The 12,206-nt window shown below is 43.4% G+C and overlaps 1 pseudogene; it reads left to right on the top strand.

The window, feature by feature from the left end:
* Positions 1-6,265: 6,265 nt before the first annotated feature.
* Positions 6,266-7,550, top strand: LOC137599941 (putative nuclease HARBI1; annotated as a pseudogene).
* The last annotated feature ends 4,656 nt before the right edge of the window (positions 7,551-12,206 follow it).

Below are 12,206 nucleotides of genomic sequence, written 5' to 3'. Positions count from 1 at the left end.
GTGTTCTTTGTTAAAAAGGACTGGGTTATACATCAAATGCCTTCTGTGTAGTCAATGACTCCCTGGGGTCAAGTTGGATGCAGTGCAAGACAAGCTGCCATTTTTAACATGACCAGTTTAATGATACTGCATTTAATATTAAAGTCTTTATTCATAAACCTTTTGTAAAAAATTCTTGTAAAAAGTGTTAAAAAGACTTCTGGGTGACGCCATGTGGTGGACGGCACAGAGAAAGGGAGCTCTGACAAAAACCAATTAAAACTAGCTATTGAAAACTAAATTCATGACAAAAAGCATCTAAAGTGCACAGGGGATTGTTAAAGAAAACACGAAAATGAGATGGAAAGGAAAGGAAGGCAAAATAAAAAGGAAAATGCCGGCGAAGGATTTATCAATACGACGGCGGATAAGACGCCGGCCAACGACAAACGAGATTCGGTAGTACTGAATGAGATACGCTGGCTACGGCAAGAACATAACGAATTTGCCAAGGAAAATAAAAAGGCCATGACAAGAATACAGTCAAGTATGAAGGAAATACTGGAAAGAACGGCTTCTCTGGAGCAACAAACGCGACAGATGGAAGAGAGACTAGGAGAAACAGAGGACCAGACTGCGCGGCTGGAGCGCACGGTCACTTACATCCTCCACCAAAATACAAAGCTGATAGCCAAATGTGACGACTTAGAATCCAGACTAAGACGTAATAACATCAGGATACATGGCATCCCAGAGGGTTCTGAGAAAAAGGACACCATCGGCTTCATGACTGAATTCATCCATTCATCAGTGGGCATCACTGAAGACATGGACATCCGCATCGAGAGTGCGCACCGCTCACTGGTCACTAAGCCGAAGGAGGGAAACACTCCACCGCGAGCAATCATCGTCAGGTTTCTGGATTATGGAGTGAAGGAGTTCTAGGGAACGGTACTCTCCCCCCTTCTCTTCACCCTCTACACGACGGACTTCCAACACAACTCGGATACGTGCCATGGAGGAAAAAGATCCCCTACGAGGGAAAATCGGTCTACTTTAATCAAAACTTCACAAACGAGATCCAAAGAAAATGGAAACAGGTGCGGGATGTTATAAAAAAGTTAAAAGAGAAAAACGTGAAGGCACAATCCCTGTACCCCGCACAGCTGAATGTGTTCCTTGACTCAGGAGCTAAAACTTTCTCTACACTAATTGAGGCTGCCCCCATGCTGAAGGACATGGGGATTCCCATTAAAGAGGACGAGATGGACAAACTACAGAGGATGATGGAGAGAGGAGCCTAGACCACAGTGACAGACTGCCTTCAGAACAAGGCACTACAAAAAAATCTAGAGTACTAAACAGTGTTATTAAGGAATAGGGTCCATACAATAACCCTAAGGAAAAGGATTTTACATTTTATTCAAACCCACATGGTAGTTACTCTAGAATAGACTTCTTCTGTATTTCAAAAAAACATATGCATAATGTTCTGTATTACGACATTGACAGTATAACAATAAGTGACCATGCACCGGTCACATTGAGCTTAAGTCTAGACAATGAGCCCTGCTTTAAATATTGGAGACTTAATGTGTCGATTTTGTCAGATGAAAAGGTGGTGAATGAATTAAAAGAGACTATTAAGGAATATTTTTAAATAAATGACAATGGTGAGATCACACCAGCAACTCTATGGGAGGCAGGGAAAGCAGTTATGAGAGGGAAAATAATTGAAATAACATCTAGATTGAAGAAAGCTCGCTTAGAAAAGCAAAAAATATTGGAAAGTAAGATTAAAGAATTGGAATTACAGCACAAACAAACATCAAACAACTCTGTTCTACTTGAGTTGAAAAAAAAATAGACATCAATTGGATGAAATCCTGACATATATAGCAGAGGGTGCATTGCGTTTTATAAATCAAAAATACTATGAAAGTGGAAATAGATCAAGTCGCCTGCTAGCGTTTCATCTTAGAAAGGCCCAATCAAACCGGATTATATCCAAAATAAGTCATCCAGTGTCTAAACAACTACTGGTAAAACCTACAGAGATAGCAGAAGAATTCGCAGAATACTATAAAAGATTACATGAAGACACAGACACTGACCAACTAGAAAGCAAGAGGCGAGACTTTTTTCGTAAATTACAATTACCATCTTTATCAACAAAAGAGGCATCTGAACTGATACAACCAATTTCATCCCAAGAAATATCTGAAGCTATTAAAACTCTAAAAAACAATTAATCTCCTGGCACAGATGGGTTTCCAGGGGAATACTATAAATGTTTAGCAAAAGAAATTATCCCAGTTCTGACAAAAGTTTTTAATTATGCGTTGGTATCGGCAGATCCACCTCAAACCTGGTCGGAAGCTGTCAGTAACATATAAGGAGGACAAAGATCCTACTTTCTGTGAAGCATGTAGACCTGTTAGTTTATTGTGTAATGATGTTAAAATATTGACAAATATACTGGCACAAAGAATGAAAGGAATTATGACATCATTAATTAAACCGGATCAGACGGGTTTTATTTCAGGAAGACAAGGTGCTAATAATATCAGGAGGACCCTGAACATAATAACATGCACTGAAAACAGTCCCAATTGCAATATGTTACTTAGCCTAGACGCACAAAAAGCTTCTGATCAAGTAAAATGGAATTTTTTGTATTGTACATTAACAATGTTTGGATTTCATTCAACTTTTATAGACTGCATAAATATGATATACAAAAAACCAAAATCCCGAATCAGAGTTAACGGTTGCTGTTCTGAATTCTTCTACCTTGAAAGAGGAGTCAGACAAGGGGTCCGTTTCACAAAGCCGGTTTATTGGAAAACCTGGGTAAGTTAAAAACCAGGGCTTGCGGTGTCACAAAGGGAGGTAACTTAACCCAGAGTCAGAGGAGTAAACCTAGCCTGTGCCAGAACGTAAACCTCTTGGTTTGTTACCACAGTAACAGACTCTGAAGCTAGCCTGGTCTGGAGGAGGGGCCGTGTCACAAAGCAGGTGCAGTGGTAACCCAGAGTAAATTAACCCTGAAATCACGGTTCTTGGTTTCACAAAGGGGGGTAACTTAACCCACAGTTAGAGCAGTAACCCTGTCTTGTTTCACGTAGCGAGGTAAAGTGAACCTCTGGGTTCGTTACCGCAGTAACAGGACTCTCTGAACATAACCTGGTCGGGAGCAGGTTTTATTCCACAAACCCAGGGTTTCTTTTGACTCCGCGCCCTTTCACCGCCGCTCGCGCGGCTTCATTTCCTGGTTCTGTCGGACGGAGAGTCTGACCGAAGTAAGGTTTAATAAATAACTCCATATTTTAGAGGTATTTTTGAGGCGAACATGTCATGTCCGTTTGACGTGGAGCCCCTTGATGGACTTTCCGCATTCATTCACAGAGAATTAAATATGTTTGTATCGCGTTCAGATGTCCCGTCATATCCAGACAGTTCTCTTTATGATCGGTACCGATCATACTGATCGGTAAACACACACAAACACATCCATCGTCACATCTGCAGCAGCGCTCTGTTCAGTTTGTCATTTTTTATTTGCAAACGGTAATTTTCCTATATAATGTGGGAGATGCTCAGTGCACCTCGCCTTTAAACTTTTACCCCAGTTTTTCTATTACCCTGGAGAGAAACCCGTCAGGATCATCAAGGAGGAGTTCCACAGGATTGCAGGTGAATGATGTAGAAATCTGATTAATTTGAAAGTCTGTTCTCTTAATGATATTGTGCTGCAGTCCCAGACATTAATTTCGTTCGGATGTCCCAATGTAATTTGCTGCCATGGATGGTACCCACATTCCCATCAAGGCTCCCTCACATAATGAAGGTGATGATGTGAAGAGGATGTCCATTCACAACAAATATATGCAGGTACAAGTACATTGACTACTGTTTCTACACGTTAAAGACTGCATCATAGATAAACTAACATCCGTCCGGATCACATGTGATGCTGCAAACTACATTTTCCACCTTTATATAGCGCCTAATCACTTCAGCAGACATTTCAAAGAGCTTAAACAGACAGACACCCAACAGAACCCTCCAGAGCAAGCATAGCATACTGATGTGGAGACGGAGCGGTCCTGATCGGTTCCTGACTCACAGGTGTATGATGAGTCTCACCTGAGCAACAGACTAATGCATTAACTAAAGATCAGCACAATAATTCACTTGTCTCGTTTAATCCACTCTAATGAATCTACTTTCCATCACAGGAGTTTGATGGTTGTTTTCTTGGGGACAGGGGTTACCCATGCCCAACCGAGGCTGCTGACCCCTTACTAACCCAGGCCTCCAACAGACCTTCAAATGGGTTCACTGCCGGACGAGAGCCCGGGTGGAGATGACCATAGTTCTGCTGAAAGGCCGTTTTCAGTGTCCATGACACCTCAGGATGATTCCTGAGAGGACCTGTGACGCAGTTCTGTTCTTCATAGTAGTATTGCCGCTATCAGAGGAGAACAGCACCCTACCCCACAAACTGAACACCCCGATGATGACCCCGTCCACCTGCCAGCTATTCAGGGTGACAGACCAGTGACTCCATCTGCCAGACTCATTTCAGAGTCTGTGTAACTCACCATCACCACAGCGGGCAATAAAAACATACAATATACATTTCATTTGGTCATCTTTATTACTTACAAATACCAAGTTATGTCTTAAATCATTTTAGTGGTGAACATTCTAATATTCAACATGATTCCCTTGTGAACAACACCCACCTCTAACTTTGTATTTGTGTGTTCAGATCTGCCCTCCTAATCTGGAGGTCCAAAGAAACCATTTTTTATCTGTTGTCTGTATTTCATAGAAAGCCAATTGGATAAACTTCTCTAACAAACAGCTGGAAATACATGAGGAGGACATCAGAACATACAGTTGCATATGAATGCCACAGAAAGAACCGCTGGTGTTCACTGAGCATCTATCTGTACATTGGATGTGACGGACTGTCCAGCTTGCTCTGTTAAAAAAAGATGGGAAAGTGTTGATCCTTCAGTGGAGGCTAAATGTCACTCTGTACTGCACCAGAATGTTAAGCAATAGGAACAATCGGTAACAGAAAATATTTGACCACCTTTCTCATCTTCAATTTCCTGTTAACGTCTTTTTCTTTTTATCAGTTATGTATTAGTTGACTAAAAGACACAGAGAATTGAACTTGGAATGCCTAAAAGCAGTTACAAGCAGTACAATGTGAATGGTTTTGATGTGAGAAATGATACAGTTGTACCTATTACCGTGTCAAGGAACACATCCAAAAGAACTACGGTACATGTCCGGTCTTCGTGTCAGTACTTAGACAATATAGGTATACGCGATGATATGGTATGAATATTCCTCTTGTCAACTGTCTTTATAACATGCATATACCGATCTACTATTTAAATTATCTAACATGAAAATGTTTAAAACATTTTCTTCATTTAACAGAACCCGATAGAGATGAGAGCACATTTATGTGTGTGACAGGAGCATTCTGTTTGCGATAAAACAACTGAAAAGCCAAAATTCCCCTTATTATTCACTGTACAATGTCATTATGTTATAATGAGGAAGAGGAGGATCCCTAACGAGATGATGCAGAAGTCTGACCTGTGTGAACGATGGTTTTAAACTTCATTCTCAGGTGCTGACATATGCGCTTCTCCCCTGCTGGACTGCACCTAATAAGATTAATTAAGATTAATAAACTATTATTCAAGCCGTTTACCTCCATAATTGTACCGTGAGTCCAATGGACTACATTTAGACGTACGCATCGACCTGAGCAGCAGTCTCAAGTCATCTCTCTTCCTTACAGCTGCAACGCTGTTCCTCTTTTCATAACATGTCCTCTAAGTCTTCATACACGTAGATTACAATCTGCACTTCAACTGCGTAAAGTAACGCGGAGCGCGTCTCGTCCGTCGTCATGGTGACTCATCAAATCTGGGCTCCATTGATGATGGCTTTTTTAAGTGGCGTCGCGTCTGTCAAGTTACCCTGGATTACAAAAACTAACCCCGAGAAGCACTTGTGAAACCGAAAACCCTAGGTTTCCAAGTTCAGGGTAAAGCAACCCAGAGCCACAGGTTGTACTCAGGGTTCGTTAGCCATGCTTCGTGACATGGACCCCAGGTGTTCTTCATAAAAGCGGGGTCTCCTCCCACTCCGCCCCCTTTATGAAGATCACGCTGTTTCATTCCCAGATTAGGTTGGACTCTTGCCTTGCATATAATTTGACAAAGCGTTATTACAGGAAACTTGCGCAATCATGGTGTGTCCTTTCCAAGATGATCATGTCCACAAAGGTGCTGCATTACTGCGAAGGGAATTACGTCTCCGGCGTGAGGGGATCTATAGACCACGTGTAGATGTGATGTCATTCCCTGACACGTACCTTTACGAGAGGTACCGTTTCACGTCAGGGACAATTGCCACCTGTGAAGAACGACGTTCCGCGAAATAGCGACGACCTATTTATTATTTACTGTACTTTAAACGTTTATGAACCCTCCCCATACTGATATTTAACCTTATATCTGTATTACAGTCTCCCAAACTCTTATTGACTGTTTAATGCACTTGTATTAAGTAAACTTGCACGACGAACCGCGAGTCTTGGAATGCGGCGCACGCACGGAGGCTGTCGGCCAATAGCATGCGTGTGCGGTATCAAGTGACCATAATAACAATCGGTGCAGCCGCTCATCTTGGCACGCAAATACGTGAGGGATTACTGTATTTTCGCAATCACACCATGCTTCAACATTAGGCCTGGTAAAATACTTCCACCTGTTTGTAGGATTTCCTAATGTTATTGGCTGTATGGATGGAACCCACATTCCCATTAAGGCCCCCTCACAGGACGATGGAGCTTATGTGAATAGGAAGTCTGTTCACGGCATCAATGTGCAGGTACGTGTACATTCACCACAGTGTCAAAATGTTATACAATGTATCATAGGTCAACTAATGTCTGTCATTTTATGCACTGTCAAGATCATATGTGATGCGGAATACCGCATCACTAATGTGGTGGCGAAGTGGCCTGGGTCAGTCCATGACTCACGGATATACCGTGAGTCTGACTTGAGTGGCAGAATGCAGCGTGGTAGGTAATCTGAAGATCTGCACAATATTTGACCTGTGTCTGTCCTTTAATCCGCTGTAATTAATCCACTTTACAGGAGAGTTTGATGGCGTCCTGCTGGGGGACAGGGCATACCCATGCCAACCACGGCTGCTGACCCCTTATCCTGACTCTGAACCAGGTCCCAGGCAGAACTTCAACCGGGCTCATTGCAGGACGGGTGGAGATGACCATAGGCCTGCTGAAAGCACGTTTCCAGTGCCTGCGTCACCTCAGGACAACCCCTGAGAGGGCCTGTGATATAATTGTGGCATGTGTTGTTCTTCATAATATTGCCACTATTAGAGGAGAACAACACCCTGCCCCACAAATTGATGACCCCGATGATGACCCAATCCACCTGCCAGCTGTCCAGGAGGGCAGAGCAGTGCGCGCCTACATTTGCGAGAATTATTTTTCTAATTAAATCACCATCACTACCGCCATAGTACTAAATAAAAGCACTAGTCACATTTCATTTGGTCTTCTTTATTTCCTACAAATACAAGTGCAAATGTTACTTCTTGTGTCTTGCCAATAGTTAATATGATTCACCAGTGGCCATCACCCACCTCTAACTGGTGTTGCAGGATTTCTGCTTCTAGATCTGTTTTTTTTTTTTTTTTTTCAAAAGGTAGATCCGGTACAGCTCCTTCACCGGTAGCTGTGGATAGATCAGAACATGAAAAGATGGAGTTACATATGAATTCTACAGAATGAACTGCTTCTGTTTGCTGGGCATCTTTCTCAACTGTGTCGATCCTTGTGGTGGATGTCGAGGGACCCTCCTGGTGTTCGTCGGCCATTCTCTGTTCAAAAAGAGAATATGTTAATACATCAGTGGCAGCTAAATGTCACACTCTAAATATCACTAGACCTTTGCAAAATGGGAAGAGGCCTCTGAGTAAAAGAACATGTTACCTCCAAAGGCCTTCCTGAACCCCCCTTTGTGAAGGCGGCAGACATAGTTTCCTCGTCTTCATCCTGGATGAACGATATTTTCCAGTAGAGTTTGGAATCCCATTTGGTGATATTTTTGGAGTCATGCATACTTACAGGTGCGGACTCCACTGTGGCGTGAGGGGGCTCCTCCGGGTACATAGCACTAGCAGCATCAGTTAGGACTACAGGAGATGGGGATATGCAAGACAAACTAATATTAATGTGACAGTCATAGACTACATAATTGGACCATCCAATGTCTTGATAATACGTATTTGTGTTGCTCATCCCTTATGTGAACACTGCGTGTATCATGTGACACAACCAGAAGGAAGATGCACCTTGCTTAGAAGCTGCTGTGGGGAGTACAGTGCTACAGCTATTGCTGCAAGAACTTATGCAACTGTGGTGCTTATCGTGGCAACCATGGAAAACGGCTAGATATCAGCCGTTACATAACATTGGTATATGCATGAGAAGGACTAGTGTTAAGTGTGTAATGCTAGATTACAATTACACGGGATCACGGTTCTCTCATGAGCCATTTATGTTATTATATTGTTCTATACAGAAATATAATAATTTTATCTTCCCCATGATTGTATGTGTCCCGGGCCATCTGACATTACTTGTGTCTTGGAGGGTGGGGTCACATGATGACATCCCTCCGGGGATCCCCTCAGCAGTTGGCCTTCCCACATTTTGGCTCAACGCCAGGTCCTCTGCCTCCGTTAGAGGTGGGGGTGCTGGACTGCCACCCGTCCTTCTCGCATCCGCCTTCTTTCTATTGGCTGCAGTAAAGTCTGTTACTTACAGTACGTTTCATGTCACTGAATTCGATGAAGGCGAGGGCACATTAATGTGGGTGACAACAGCATTAAGTTGGCAATAGAACTATTGCAGAGTCAATCAGCCACCTCATATTTACTGTCCAACAGCAGACCCCAACCACCGGGTCGCGACCCGGTACCGGACCGCGGGCCATTAGATACTGTGCGGTACAGAACGTTTTAACTTTTCCTTTTTTATTGGTTATCAGTGTAAGAGGGTTTTTCTCTTGAAAAGTGACTTCTCTGCAGAGTGAAGCACAGACGAATGCTCCTGTCTCTTGACAGGTCTCGGTCACCTGGCAGGTTACCAGTCGTGAGCCCATAATTTAAGTCCCCAAGCAAAAATGAGTGTTCTGCCAGTGTTCTGGACTAAAGTCACGGCAGAATATCCTGAGATCAACCAAAACGCACTTAACATCCTCCCTCGATGTCCCACCTCCCTAATTCCTGAAGCGACATTTTCGGCAGTGACCGCGAACAAAAATACGTCCGTACTGTTTACGGACGTACGGAACACACTTCAGTTGTGCTTGTCTCCCGTTACGCCTAGATGGGATTGGCTCGCTGCGAGGGGTCCCACATATTTTCATTATTATTTTGATTTGACTGACTTGTTCACATTTTTTATGTGGAAACGATCAGTATTTCTCCTACAATGAACACACTGATTAGTATTCGCAGTATTTCCGATGAACCTCATCAGCGCAGTGTCTTGAGTCGAGTTTTTGATATAATAATTTGTTATTAACAAGGACTTCTGTTCTAAAATGAATAATTTCGTTTACAGATATGTTGATAGTTAATTTATGACAGAAATGTTGTTTATTTTTTCTGTTGATGTCTGCATTTGACATTCGACCACTGCGGGGATTTATTATTGGACTACAGCTGTCCTGGCGTCATTAACGATTATCGAGCAAATGAAGGCTGGGCTGTGAAAATCTTGTCTTAAATGAAACTGGTCCGTGGCGCATGAAAAGTTAGGGGCCACTGCTGTACAATATTAGACATGATGAAAATGAGGGGAAACCTGATTCTGACCTCAGTGAAGGATGTTTTTGTGTTTCATCTTCAGCTGCTGCCATGTGCGCTTCACCCCCGTGGGACTGCACCTGAATGAAATAAATTAATGAACAATAATTCACGCCGTTCCCCATCGTAATGTTATCATAATTACACAGCGTTACATTTAAACTTACGCATTTACTCGAGCAGCGATGTCCTCCCATGCCTTCTCCCTCTCCTTTGCGGCCACAGTGCTGTTGCTCTTGCCTCTAAATATGTGCTGCACATCGGCGTAGGCGAGCATAATGTAGCCACAAGAGGACACAAGCCAGTGTCTTATTGTGCCGGTCCCAAGCCCGGATAAATACAGAGGGTTGCGTCAGGAAGGGCATCCGGCGTAAAACTTTTGCTAAATCAAAGATGCGAATCAAACCTATGACTTCCATACCGGATCGGTCGAGGCCCGGGTTAACAACGACCGCCATCGGCGCTGTTGACCTACAGGGCGCCGATGGAAATTGGATTACTGTTGGTTGAAGAAGGAGAGGAGGAAAGTGCGTTCGCTTGAAGAAAGAGAAGAAGAACACCAAGAGTATAGGACTGAGAGTAGGGACGTTGAATGTTGGAACTATGACAGGAAAAGGTAGAGAGTTGGTTGATATGATGCAGAGAAGGAAGGTAGACATACTGTGTGTAAAGGAGACCAGGTGGAAAGGTAGCAAGGCTAGAAGTTTAGGAACAGGGTTCAAGTTGTTCTATCATGGTATAGATGGGAAGAGAAATGGAGTAGGAGTTATCTTGAAGGAGGAGTTTGTTAGGAATGTCCTGGAGGTAAAAAGAGTGTTGGATAGAGTGATGAGTCTGAAGCTAGAAATAGAAAGTGTGATGTTCAATGTTGTTAGCGGGTATGCTCCACGGGTAGGATGTGAGCTGGAGGAGAAGGAGAAATTCTGGTCGGACTTTGATGAAGTGATGCAGAGCATACCTAGAAGTGAGAGAGTTGTCATTGGAGCAGACTTCAATGGACATGTTGGTGCAGGAAACAGAGGTGATGAGGATGTGATGGGCAGGTTTGGTATCCAGGAGAGGAATGCAGAAGGACAGATGGTAGTTGACTTTGCAAAAAGGATGGAAATGGCTGTAGTGAATACTTTCTTCCAGAAGAGGCAGGAACATAGAGTGACCTATAAGAGTGGCGGTAGGAGCACACAGGTAGACTACATCTTGTGTAGACGGTGTAACCTGAAAGAGATCAGTGACTGTAAAGTAGTGGTAGGTGAGAGTGTAGCCAAACAGCATAGGATGGTGGTGGGTGTGTAGGATGACTCTGGTGGTGAGGAAGATCAAGAGGGCAGAGGCAGAGCAGAAGACGAAATGGTGGAAGCTGAAAAAGGAAGAGTGTTGCATGACTTTTAGGAAGGAGTTAAGACAGGCTCTGGGTGGTCAGGAGGTGCTTCCAGATGACTGGACAACTACAGCTAATGTGATCAGGGAGACAGGTAAGAGAGTACTTGGTGTGTCATCTGGAAGGAAAGTAGATAAGGAGACTTGGTGGTGGAATGAGGAGGTACAGGAGTGTATACAGAGAAAGAGGTTAGCTAAGAAGAAGTGGGACACTGAGAGGACTGAAGAGAGTAGACAGGAGTACAGGGAGATGCAGCTTAAGGTGAAGGTAGAGGTAGCAAAGGCCAAACAAGAAGCTTATGATGACTTGTATGCTAGGTTGGACAGTAAGGAGGGAGAGACTGATCTATACAGGTTGGCAAGACAAAGAGATGGGAAGGACGTGCAGCAGGTTAGGGTGATTAAGGATAGGGATGGAAGTCTATTGACAGGTGCCAGTAGTGTGATGGGAAGATGGAAAGAGTACTTTGAAGAGCTGATGAACGTGAAAAATGAGAGAGAACAAAGACTAGAAGAGGTGACTGTTGTGGACCAGGAAGTAGCAAATATTAGTCAGGATGAAGTGAGGAGGGCATTGAAGAGGATGATGAGTGGAAAGGCAGTCGGCCCTGATGATATACCTGTAGAGGTTTGGAAGTGTCTAGGAGAGGTGGCAGTAGAGTTTCTGACTGGGTTGTTCAACAAGATCTTAGATAGTGATAAGATGCCTGAGGAATGGAGGAAAAGTGTGCTGGTGCCCATTTTAAGAACAAGGGAGATGTGCAGAGTTGTGGCAACTACAGAGGAATAAAACTGATGAGCCATACAATGAAGTTATGGGAGAGAGTAGTGGAAGCTAGACTAAGGGCAGAAGTGAACATTTGTGAGCAGCAGTATGGTTTCATGCCAAAAAACAGTACTAC

This window comes from Antennarius striatus, chromosome 8 (genome assembly GCF_040054535.1).
Source record: "Antennarius striatus isolate MH-2024 chromosome 8, ASM4005453v1, whole genome shotgun sequence".
NCBI lineage: Eukaryota > Metazoa > Chordata > Actinopteri > Lophiiformes > Antennariidae > Antennarius > Antennarius striatus.
This window is presented reverse-complemented; position numbering and strand designations above follow the sequence as displayed.